Raw genomic sequence first — 12,517 nt, 5'->3', positions numbered from 1 at the left:
TATAAGATGAGCTTTTTTTGTATATTATTTAGATGGACTTTTCAAGTCCAAATCTAAAGGAAAAATTACTTGATTGAGTGCTTTTTAAAAATTAATTACTGATTTTAGCAATATTTTTTATTTATTACCATTTATAGCAATATATAGCAATATTATGATAAATCTACACTTGTATTAAAAGTGAATTATGCATACAATATAAATGTATTATAAGTGTTTTAAAATATATATTATATTTGTGTAGTAAGAAACTAACATAATGTATTATAAGTCTATTAAAATATGTGATAAATGTATTATTCATCTATAAAACTTGTATTATATATGTTTTATAAATAGTTCTCTGCAATATGTATTAAAACTGTATTATAAATGTATTATAAGTGTTCAGTAAAATTATTTTTTTATTGCTATAAATGGTAAATATTTTCTTAATATTGTATATTTATGTAAGTTTCTCAAATCTAAATGTAAGAAAGAAAACAAAAATTATGAAAAATTTTTAAAAAATATTTATAAATTACATTTTAATAAATATTTTTATGTATAATATAATTTTAAAGTAGTATATCTATAATCGGGTCGGTTTGGGTTCGATTTGACTTTTTTTAGTTAAAACCAAACCAACCCTATAGTGGTCGGTTTTTTTTTTCCAAACACCAAACCAAGTCAAACCAAACCACTAGTCGGGTTTTTTTTCCGATTTGGTTAGGTTTGTCGGTTTGGTGCGATTTATCGGTTTGTCCCGTACAACCCTAGCTAATAGGATAGGATAAAATTAGTTGTAATATTAAAGCTTAAATGCAATATTAAGTTTATGCATTCAATTGTGATAATTGTTTTACCCTAGCAAAATATACTATATAAACCATCAGCATATTGCGAACGCCAGCACGGACAATACCCATCTAGTATATATATATATATATACATATATATATATATATATATACACACATGTATGGGGGTATTTGGATGGACTTTTTTTTAAAGTTGCTTATAAGCTAAACGCTAAAGTCATAAGTTAGGGACAATCCAACTTTTATATTATCCAAACACTCACAAAATTTTTTAAAAAAAACTTAAAAGTCAAAAGTTACTTAAAATAAGTGAATCCAAACGCCCACTTAATGTAAACTTTAAAAATGTCTGATAATATAAAAGTTATTTATACTAATGATATATACTAACTTTATATTATATAGCATCTGAATTTCATGTACATATTATACATATTATGTTCAAATGATGGAAGAAGCATGGGAGGTAATTCCATATAGGTGAGGGCCTATGTCTCTCTCCATTTCATGTGCGTTTGTCTTGTCCTCAAGTAGAAAAACATCAATATTATTGCGTCTTTACATGCTCTTAATATTCCTCTATTTGCTACCAGACACTATGTTTCTCTCCCCACCGGCCACCACATTTGCCCTGAAATCCCAACACAAGTCCTAATTTTGCTTGCCGAAATGGCTACAATACCCTCTTGGACTTTGCTTTTTTGTATCGACGCGCAAAAATATTTCTCTAGAATCTCCGGTGCTTTTGGGTAGAGATGTCAAATTGACTAGTTGATTCAATTAATTGGGCGACTCCAAAGTGATCCGTCCAAAAGTCACTTGGGTTGAAGTTGGATTGAAATCAATTATAGTACATAAAATAACTCAATTCACTCAATTTTTATTAAGTTTTAATTAATTTATTTTTTCTTTTCTAATATTTTAATATGTCTAATAAAATTATTATTTTCTTTATTATGGTTATATAAAACATATAAAAAATTAAAAATATTTTGACAAGATTTTTCATTGATCGATTCAAAATACATATCAGCCCAATTTTCCGTAGATTGAAATAATCGAACTGACTCAAATATAAACGGGTTGAACAAGTTGTGTTTTCATAAACTACTTTTGTCACAACTGAATCTCATCAACTTGTTTGATTTAAAAAAAGGAGCACCAACATATGAATTGAGATAGAAAAAATAATATTTTTAAATCATATTTATATTATATGTATTATATTGAATCTACTCTGAGAAGCTTTTAACATTGTAACAAAATTGATTTTTGGTTCAAGAAATCCTTTAGATCCTAAGTTATATTCTACATGTAATTATTTTGTATATTTATTTTTTGGGATAATCTATCGGTGGCCCCTTAAAGTTGACACGAACTTTCACTTAGATATCTAAATCAGGATATGTTCATTTTAGACATCTTATGTAAGGGTCTGATGTGTCATGTTGACACTTTTTACACAGTTGGCACCTCGCGTGTTTTTCACCTATTTGAGGCGCGTAGAAGCTGTTTTTTAATATGATGTGGCAACACACTTGGCTTATAACGGTAATATCTCTCCCATCTATGTATTTATACCCTTTCTTCTTCAATTTTGCCCTAATTCTTAGCTTCTTTCTCTGATTTAAAAAAATCAGTTTTCTCTCTTCTTCTTTGTTTTTCTCTCTTTCATGTCAAGCTTCTCATACACTTCCATGACGAGCTTCTCCAACTCTTCCATGACCTCTTTGGATGAATGTGGATATTGTAAATGTGGTAATGAAGCATAATTAAAGACTTCTTGGACCCAACTAAATCTAGATCGTAGATTTTTTACTTGTAAACTTTCAAAGGTAAAGTAATTATTTATTTTTCTTAAAGTTAATTATATAGTTAATGGTGGGCTTCTAATTTATTTTTTCTGATTGATTTTGTAGAAAATGGGTGGCTATGATTTTTTTATTGGTATGAAGATCTACATCCTCCTCAAGCAAATAAGGTGATCTGGGGTTTGTTGAAGAAAGTCAAGGCTTTTGATGAAAAAATAAATCGAGCAAGAAATATATTTATTGTTGGTGTCATCGCTACTAGGTTGGTAATGTTTGGAATATGGACATTGAAGTCTAATTGTTAAAATGTGTTGTGTTGTTCAGGTATAGGTGGTGTTCTATCCTTAGGTATAGGTGGTGGTCTAGTATTATTTTGATGTTGTTGTTGCTGTAAAGTTATTTATGTTTTGGATGAAATGAAACTTCATGTTGTTGTTGTTGCTGTAAATTTCTAGCAAGGCTATATTTGTATGTATTTTGATGTTATTGTTGTATACAATTCACAATTCACATCTTGTTGAAGTGAATACATATTTCACTTATTAAAAATTCCTAACAAATTGTTTGGTTTATACATGAAAAGTTCAAAAATCCTACAAATTGTTGGATATTGTGATAGCTTTTCATTGCCTTCATCAATGGTATTCTGCAAGATATTTGAGAAACAAGGCGACAATTGCATTATGTGACATGACAATTTAATACCAAAAATATTTAACAATATCACAATGTAACTCAAAAACATAATCCACAATGAACTCAAAGTTAACATTATGCTAAATACCAAGATCAGTGAATCGGTTTAATAAGGTTACAATCCTCAAAAGTGTTTAATAGTACTAGAATAAAGCAAAAACAATAATTGTTTGGTTATTACGTTACATAGCAAAAAGTATTCAAAGCTGGTGCTGCTGTTACTTCTTCTTTTTGTTTGCCATTTGCTGCAATTGGGAGGTAGTGGCAGCATCTCTATTTTTCCATCTCAAGCCACTTGTTTACCTATGACCTCATACCTATAATGTCGACGCATTTAGCACCCATAACATAATACGAACAGGTATATACATCAATAGATCATAATCCACAAGTCTCAAGATCTCCTAACAACCCAACAATAGTCTACATTTAATCCTGAAAGGGTTATTGGCCTTCTAAACAGTTTTCACCATAATTAAATTCAAAGATTGGACCTTTATCACTAGTCAAATAATAATCATGACCCACATCATATATTTCCTCTCTAAACAATAATTGACAATCATTGCTTAATATAATGTAGATTAACGGGAGAATTCATGCCTAGGCCTTCAGATACGGAGTCTGGATGGTTAAGTCTCCTATCCTAAGTTTCTTTCTCTGCATGAATCAAGTTCTTCGACAAGATTTCCTTGCATTAGGAATCTCTTCTTCCCTTCTCTCCAAGCCTAGAGCAGCCTTTCGGGGGTTTCTAGGGTAATCCTCTTATATTTTGGCAGCTAAGGGAATAATGAGATAATAAAAATACGCCATCTTTTCATTCTATCCCTCAAATCCTGCCACATCGGCCTAATTCCCGCCACAACGGCCCACATAGGAAATGCTCAGTAAAATGGACATAACTTTTTACTCTGGACTCCAAATAAGGTAAATTCAGTGGCGTTGGAAAGAAGACTCATAGATCTTTAATTTTATAGGTCATGAGCCACCTAATTCATTATATACTGAGAGATATGGTTGTTTGAAATTGACCCTAGTTTAAACTCAAGTGTGAAACTAAATCGGAATGACACTTTCAACTTAACTTTGAGATAGGGACATTGTACGTCCTTAATTCACAACTAATGCACTCACATACCAAGGAATTGATCCTAGTCTTATAATGAATGGGATTCGTATACCCTTACCGCAAATATTTTAGTAACGACAGGCTAGGTCGTTACACATGCATTATGGTAAACTGATGAAAATTTTATCATTTAAACTTATATGAAGTGAAAGGATCTCTAGCTTTTGCTATGTGATGAATTTAAAATAACTTGTATATAATCTTAAAAGTGTAATATTTTTATTAGAAAGAACCTAAAGGTTAAATCCATGAAATTTAAATGTTGGATCCTCCTCTTCAGCTTGAATGTGAGGGCAATTGCTTAATCAATTTTTTTAGTGCATATATAACTCAAGCGTGGAGGTTACTTTTTACTAGGTGGATACTGAGAGTTTTTGTAGGCCTTTTCCTGGATTGGTGTCGTATATATGAGATATGACAAAGTGAACTTTCAAAACTTCGTATTGGAAGATCATTGCTTTTCCAAGTGTGATTCCATCTGTACTACTAGTTAGCAAACAGTTAGAAAATGAAAAAAGAAGAGTTTTACCATCAATGTACTTCATAAATCTTCTGTATATGCCCTTTTGATGTTTATTCTCTACTGAAAATTTTAGTAAAGAGTCGATTTTTAGTACTATGTCGTGTTGTTGAATGACTTAACTTCTCCTTTGAATTACTAATATAGTAGTTTTACATAATTGTGTTTACTTTTTTGTAGTATTCAACTTTTTTGTTTGGATGGTATCCGATCTTCTTATGCCCCCGACTTTTAATCTCAGGTGACCTCCCACAGATGATAGTTGCCCTTTGTTGAACAGTGGTGCTTGAGGATTATTTGTCAATATTTCATGCAGGAAGACTTTTAGATTTTGTTAATGGAGTCGTACTTTTAATCTGCTTAATTTTTCATTTTTCAGGGACTTATACTTCAATATGTTGTGAGTTCAGTCTTTAAAACTCCAGGAAAGTTGATCTACTTTTTTTCTAATTGTTAAAACAACAGTTTTGTAAGTTCACACTATATCATGACTCCTATACAATGATTGATTTCAACTCTATCGCAGGCCTATGAACCACAAGGGAGGATAATTTTACAAGCTGCATCTAAGATCCTTCAAGATCGAATGAACAATTTTATTACTCATTTTTTGGGTTATTTTGTTCCAATGAATGTATTCTTAAGGGTAAACTTTTATGCATTTATTTGGCATATTTGTACATCAATATATCTTTAGAGGCTTATATCTGTGTTGTTGTAACTGCATCATAAAAATACAAAATGTTGGGCCCGTGCTAAGCGCGGGCACTGCCTATCTAGTATATAGAAATGTGAAGAGGAGGACGACCAAAGATAGTTTGGTCATTTCATAGTCAGTTGATACAGCTAATAATTGTGTCGAGACCAACGATGCCAAGGTCTAAATCTCCAGCTACCAACTTCCGCACAACGTCTTTTTGCCGTTGAAACCACAATTCCAGATTGGGTATCTACAACAAGGAGAGAAATTTCTCATGTAACCCAAGTAAATCGTGGGTTTTCCTGAAATATAAGCTCTAGGTTCCAAAGAGTTAATCAGAAAAATCCAATGCTCAAATGCACAGAGAAGGCGTGCCCTACATTCTTCCTAATTACTAAGTGTAAAAATGTCAACAAAAATCATAATTAGAGGGGAAAAAACATTAATAATGCATGTCAAAGAAATGGAACCTGGATACGTTCTAAACTTGTAGTCACCAAAAAGCTTATGAGTTAAGAGTTCAACTAAAGACATATCTATTAGCTAATATATCTATGTACATAAGGAAGGCAGCACCTACATTCTTCCTAATAGCTAACCTATCCAAATAGCTAATTCAAAATCTACATTCTTCTCATTTAAAATTGAGAATTTGACAAAAAATAAGCAAAAGTCAAACCGATTTTTTATGGATGCTCTCAGTACATTTTCTTCATATATGGTAACTTTGTTTCTCAATTTGATCTTCATCAAGTTTTTCGACTTCGCTGCTGGTAGACAAAGTACTTATAATTTTTCTTTTCTTGATGATGTTGCTATTTCAAACTTGGGGAAGATTTTGCATGCGAATAGGATCATGTAGATGCTTAGATCTGCTCTCTTCACCCATTTTAACCGCAGAGCCTACATTTTTTAGGACTCCTTGAGTAATGCATAAATCAAAAGAGAAAAATTAATCGCTAAAAAGTTGATGATTATATGGGATACCTCTTGTACTCCTCTTTGACTCAAACATTAGAGTGGAATCTTTGAAGTTTTTCATAGCTAGAACTCAAACTGAAAATGGAGAAATTACTAATCAACTAAACACAAAGATAAAGAAAGATTCAAACAAATACAAAGAATGCAAAAACAATTTAATATAAATAGAAGAATACAACTACAAAATCCAAACTATAAATCAAATCCCTAAAAAGGAGATCAAATCGCAAAAGATACATATAAAAAATGTGATACCTAAATCAATGAGATTGTTGTATAAATCCTTTTAGAGATTATTTCAATTTCTAGAAAGAAAAGAAAACAAAATCTGAAATCCTTGATGAGAGAAAATCAGGATTGTTGAAGATTGAAGATTAAACAAGGAGAGAATTGAAGGAGAGAGAAATTTTTTTAAATTTGAAATATTTTAAAATTTGGAGAGAGAACGTATGTGAGAAAAACATGTCATTCATATGAGTTAATTTAGGACCTAAGAATACCATTAATTTGCTATATAAAAAATATTGTTCTTTTTTATAATTTTTTTTAACTGTTGTTGTTTTCAATAAATAAGTTACAAATTTTGTCTAGTTACATAATTTTCCCTATATTTATACTAGATATGATAAGGCCCGTTAACAGGTTCAACATTACAATCTTAATTTATGTTTATACGTGGTCAATTATATTTTTAAAAAATAAATTAATTTTAATAGTTTAGGTAAACACAGAGAATTAGAATTTACATAACACTTTGCAAGTAAGTTGTCTTTTTCTATTTCTATAAAATTAAGCAATATCTTATAACTTATTTATGTTACCACAACTAACATTAAAAACTTATGTAATTTAATCGCTACGGCAGACACAAATATTGAATTAAATAACGAACATATGTTAAATATAAAATATGCCACATTCTTTAATCATATGCATTAATCTCATATTAAAACTTCAGGCATGTTTCGAACTAGGTGGATGTGCATAATTATAAATTTTATTTAACACGCATAACCAATGTTACTGCTTAGTGATTCATACAAATTTAGTTAATAAAAAAAAAGTGAATGAAAAAATAAAATAAACGGTTGAATTGAAAATTAGGAAGAATTCTAGAATATATTTATACTCCACTGAAAAGATGAAAATAGTAGTTAAAGGTCACTATATGATGGCTTTTTTTTTAGGAAAAGAATGATTCTAGATCCTTTTTTTTTCCTTCTAAATTTATTAATAATAACTCCTATGAAGAGAGTCTGAAATTACAATTTGATCCTTCATTATCCTTTTCTATACTAATAGATAGATATGAAAAGACCTGTTTATGGACCCAATATTAATAAATTAAATTATGTTTATAATTTCTTAATTATTATTTTTTCATTAATATTTACATCTAAACATGACTGAAAATAATAATGAAGATCACATTTTACGATTAATCATCTTTTCTATTTCTAAATTGTATTAACATAAGCTTATTTTCTCTAAGTTATATATGAGCTAACATTTTTAAAATTCAAAGCTTATATGTATAAAAAAAAATTCTAATGCACATAATTAAGAATAATAATATGAATAGATCAAAGAAAGAGCAGACTAAACAATGTGTAATGATCCTCCGGGTCATTTTCTTCGTTTTTTGATTTTTCCAGCATTAGAGTTTTTCTGTAGCGACCCCAAGTCATTTATGACTTACTGCCTTATGCCCGTTTTTCTGTTTTTAAGCTCTTGGAGTTTGAACGGTTGACTTTGGTCAAAACTCCCGAAATACGATCTCGGAACGGAGTTTTGACTGTTCCATCAGCTTTGGAATGACCAAATTAGGCTAGTACCATGGTCGGCGCGAGTATCGTTTGGCGCGAGTTTGAGGTCGTTTAGCGCTTTAGCTTTTGAAATTTGACTCAAGGTTGACCTTGGTCAATATTCTTAGAAAGCGCGCTTGGATCAAAATTTTGTAAGTGCGGTTAGCTTCTGAATGTCGATTTGGGTCTAGAACGACCTTTCGTGCGGTTCCCCAGACTTCCGATCTCATTTCAAGCCTTCTTGTGGATTTTGGCTCAAAACGGTGTTGGATGTGGGACCCACTTTTTGTCGAGATGAACTCGGATGAAAATTCTGAGTGTTCCTTTGAGTCCGAAACGTCGAACTTAGTGGGTTAGCATATCTGATTTATTTTTATCGGGTTCTGAATGAATCTCAAGGGTCCGTTTAGAGACTTTAAAATATAGCAAAACTGAAATCTGGTGCAGCCCTTTTAGGGACCAGATTTTGAACTTTTAGTTACCAGATTTAGATTTTTTGCGACCAGATCCGTTTTTATTTAAAGCCAAAAATCAGCATTCAACCTTCACTTTCAAAACACGATTTTTTGAGCATTTGAAGTCCAAATTGAGAGATTCAAAAGCCCATTTCACGTGGAATTTCGAGGAGAACACCGTGGTAGTGTCAAAATTGATTGTGGATACTCCATTCGAGGTAAAGTTTGAGTTTTTGCTGCTGGTTCGAATGGTTTTTGAGATGATCTTTTTGAAAACTTAGGATGTTGATTACTAGGGCATTTCACGTCCGAATTGAGTGGTTCTTGAGTCTAAATTGTGGAAATTTTCGCGAGGAACGCGTTGTTAGGATCGAAAAGTGACTTATGAGCTTCGTTAGGGGTGGGTTTTTCAATTCTAGTTGTTGTATTGTCCATTTTCAGATTGGAATTTGAGGGATCTTTGGAAAATTATATCTTGGTCAATATAGGTCTGAATTGGGTGATTCAAAGCTCCAAACTGTGGGGGTTTTCGTGAGGATCGTCATTGTATAGTTGGTTTCAACTATAGGACCTTCATTTGAGGTAATTTCTCAGTTTTTAGCTGTTGTCCCTCTTTCCTGATTTTTTTCCTGTTATTGAAGAACTCTTTTGCATGCGCCAATTGCTTCCATTCCGAGCTTTGAATTGTGCCCCATTTTGGGGTACAAGTTTCTTGTTATGCTTATAACCTTTTTACGAAGTTAATTTCGGGATTCCCATCACGGGTCCCACAATCCCGTTTTAGATCCGATTTTGGGTCCATCTCTAAAAAATGTGATATTGGTGCCAAAACGTCCGTATTGATGAGGTGATCAATATTTTGTTAGCGTGGCGGCGATTGGAGGTGATTCGGAGGTCGAGAACTTCATTCTAGTGAATTCGGAGCGCTCGTGTTCGGCTTCGAGGTAGGCTACAGTCTCCCCCTTTTGACTGGACTTTGGTAGATATCGTTTAGCATTTTTACATGTGACTTAAGTGAGTATTTGCAGAGAATAGCATTTTCCTCATCCTATTCCATTTTCTTGTTTTCCGGGTGAGCTTTAGGCTAGAATAATCCCGTGAAATCCTTAGATTAGGCTATGGGCCTTGGTTGTGGTGTTGACTTAGCATTATTATCCTATTAGAATTGTTATTGATGGCCTTAGGCTAGGTTTGAGCCTTAGGTGCTTTAGCAGGTATTTTATTTCCCTTATCGCTAGGTGTAGCTTCCGATAGGGTTTGTTATGGATATCTTACCTTAGTGCTAGTGCTGGAGACCTCTGTGGATCGTTGTAGCCGTAGGTTTGACTTAGCTGTGCTCGTTGGGAGCTGAGATAGCATATTTTGGGGTAAGACGTCGATCCTAGAGATATTTCTCCCCCTATCTAATTTTGAGTCATGTCTCAATTGTTTCGCTTTTGTTTGGCGATAGGCTTATGATGCCTTCTTATCTATTATTCATTGTTGGGCCCGAAACCGTATTCGAGGAGCGATTGAACCCCAGGTTAGTTCCTTTGCCTTGTCCATGCTGTATAATGCATTAACACGTATATGACTTAGCTTAGACAATAGTCAATTGGTCCTAACCAATTTGTAATAATCACTGACAGTCATTGCCATTGTCTCCGCAATAAGCCTATCCCAACCTTCACCTCTAGATGACAGAACAAATACATTAGCAGCCTTATGAATCCTAGGCATATCGACTAGAGTTGTGTTCGTCGATTACATATACTCGAGTCCAACCATCTTTCTGTTCATCCAAATTCAATTTTTTCTCCACATATTGAAAATTATTGTTACCAAAAATCCCTATCAGAATGATACAGATTCATTAACAGATACAAACATCATCACCTCCAGAAAACTCCTTCCTATATTCCCACTTAAGAACATACTCAAGAACACAAACTTTTTACCCAGATTTAATCCATTTTTAAAAAGTAATAATAAAAAATTAATATCAACAGGCTAAACAATCTTGATAATTTTCAATGGATCAACCCCACTTTCAGTTAAAGTTATCACATGAGAATCAGTAGGAACCCAAACAAAATTCAAAAGATTACATTTTTCACATGTTCATCATTAACTCTCCATGACGTGGCGCTGATGTGGTGCTCACTTTGAACCATAAGACGTGTGATAGCTTCTTTCATTTGAGAGATTCTGTAGTCCTTACAAAAACCGGAGAAACCTCTACTATCAATACAAGTCAAATTTCGGTTAGTTTTTTCACCAACTCTTACGGCAAAGAAACTGTAATGTATTATGTACCTTATATGACAAGCTAATGTTATGCCAATAAAATATTTGTCTATACTTGAAGAGAATGAGTAGTTATCTTATTCAAGAACCATACTACTTAATAACTTCCATTATACTCTATAATGAAGAGTACTACATTCGAGGATTAAGTGATAAACTCGGATACTCATGCCAAACAAACGAAACGTTTGACTAATTTGAGATATATTGCAATAGACTAACTTTACAGGTAAGTGAGCAATAAGAAAACAAGGAATGTAGGAGATTAACAATTTTAGAAGAAGCTTACATGGAAATCTTGGTTCAATAAGCAGAATTCCTTCAACTTAATGGACAGATACGCCTCAAATAGCATTCCTGTTAAACAGTACAACATTTATGAGAAATTCATTGTTCCACAACAATAATTATTTTTCGATTATTATTGTTTTGCATAATGAGTTGTTAGGTTTAGGATGATTTGAATTTTATTTTTTTTATTAGAATTTGTTTAGTTTGTTTAGATATATTAGTTATCTTGAATTTCAAATTATGCAGATTATCGTTTTAAGTTGGCTACTTAAAAGACTTTCTATGCTTAATAATAATATAGAGAGACATTACTTTCAACCTTTTTGCTGCACATCATTTTAAAAAAAAACAAATAGTTTCACTTAATAATTGTTAGTAAACCCCATTATGAAGAGTAAAATGTTGACAGATTATGTTGTCTTTACTAAATTTCTTCAACAAAATAAATGTGGTGGTTGAACATAACCAACCCCGTTTAAACAGTAAAAGTTGTGTCATGAGAAAAAAAGGAGTGCAAAAATTCGTATCTCTAACAAGTTTAAATGAAAATTTACCTAGTGTAATTGCCAGCCGCTCATGGATTATGTAAGTCTTGAATTACGCTTCTACCTACTTTAATTCTTGGAATATGGGAAATGTTGGACCACTAGGAGTTTGGGCCACTCCGATTGGTGCAACTTTCTTCTAACTGTGGGCACCCTTTAATTTTTAGGTTCGATAATATTGTGAGGCGTCGCATGGCATCTCTGGATGGCAGATGCTCTAGTTTTTCACAGTTACATAAACTTAACTCTTTCAATGAAACAAGGTTGCCAAGCCCATCCAACAGAGCTTCTAACAATGGACAATCACTGATCTCCACATACCGTAATTTGGGCATGGCATCTGAGAAGTCCAGATGTTGTAGCCGTTTGCACCTCACTAGATGTAATGTTTCAAGAGAAGTAAGGTTGTCAAGTCTATGAGGAAGAGCCTCAATTCCGAAATCCGATATATGGATATGTGTTAGGGCAGATAGTTGCATAAACTGATAGGGCAGAGAA

At 32.5% G+C, this 12,517-nt stretch overlaps 2 long non-coding RNA genes across 3 annotated transcripts; both read right to left on the bottom strand.

The window, feature by feature from the left end:
• Window positions 1-6,107: 6,107 nt before the first annotated feature.
• On the bottom strand, window positions 6,108-6,774 carry LOC129901405 (uncharacterized). The gene is made up of 2 exons (XR_008769833.1): window positions 6,644-6,774; window positions 6,108-6,559 (listed from the first exon to the last, which is right to left on the bottom strand). It is a non-coding gene; the product is annotated as an uncharacterized LOC129901405 (long non-coding RNA).
• Window positions 6,775-10,878: 4,104 nt separating this feature from the next.
• LOC129901361 (uncharacterized) lies at window positions 10,879-12,481 on the bottom strand. Of its 2 annotated transcripts, none has more exons than XR_008769824.1 (3): window positions 12,029-12,481; window positions 11,473-11,540; window positions 10,879-11,117 (listed from the first exon to the last, which is right to left on the bottom strand). It is a non-coding gene; the product is annotated as an uncharacterized LOC129901361 (long non-coding RNA). The 2 variants fall into 2 exon arrangements; XR_008769825.1 differs by having other exon boundaries at window positions 10,879-11,114.
• Between the last annotated feature and the right edge of the window lie 36 nt (window positions 12,482-12,517).

Source organism: Solanum dulcamara, chromosome 8, assembly GCF_947179165.1.
Source record: "Solanum dulcamara chromosome 8, daSolDulc1.2, whole genome shotgun sequence".
Classification (NCBI taxonomy): Eukaryota; Viridiplantae; Streptophyta; class Magnoliopsida; order Solanales; family Solanaceae; genus Solanum; species Solanum dulcamara.
The sequence above is the reverse complement of the archived record's forward strand: the minus strand, read 5'-3'. Positions and strand labels throughout refer to the sequence as shown.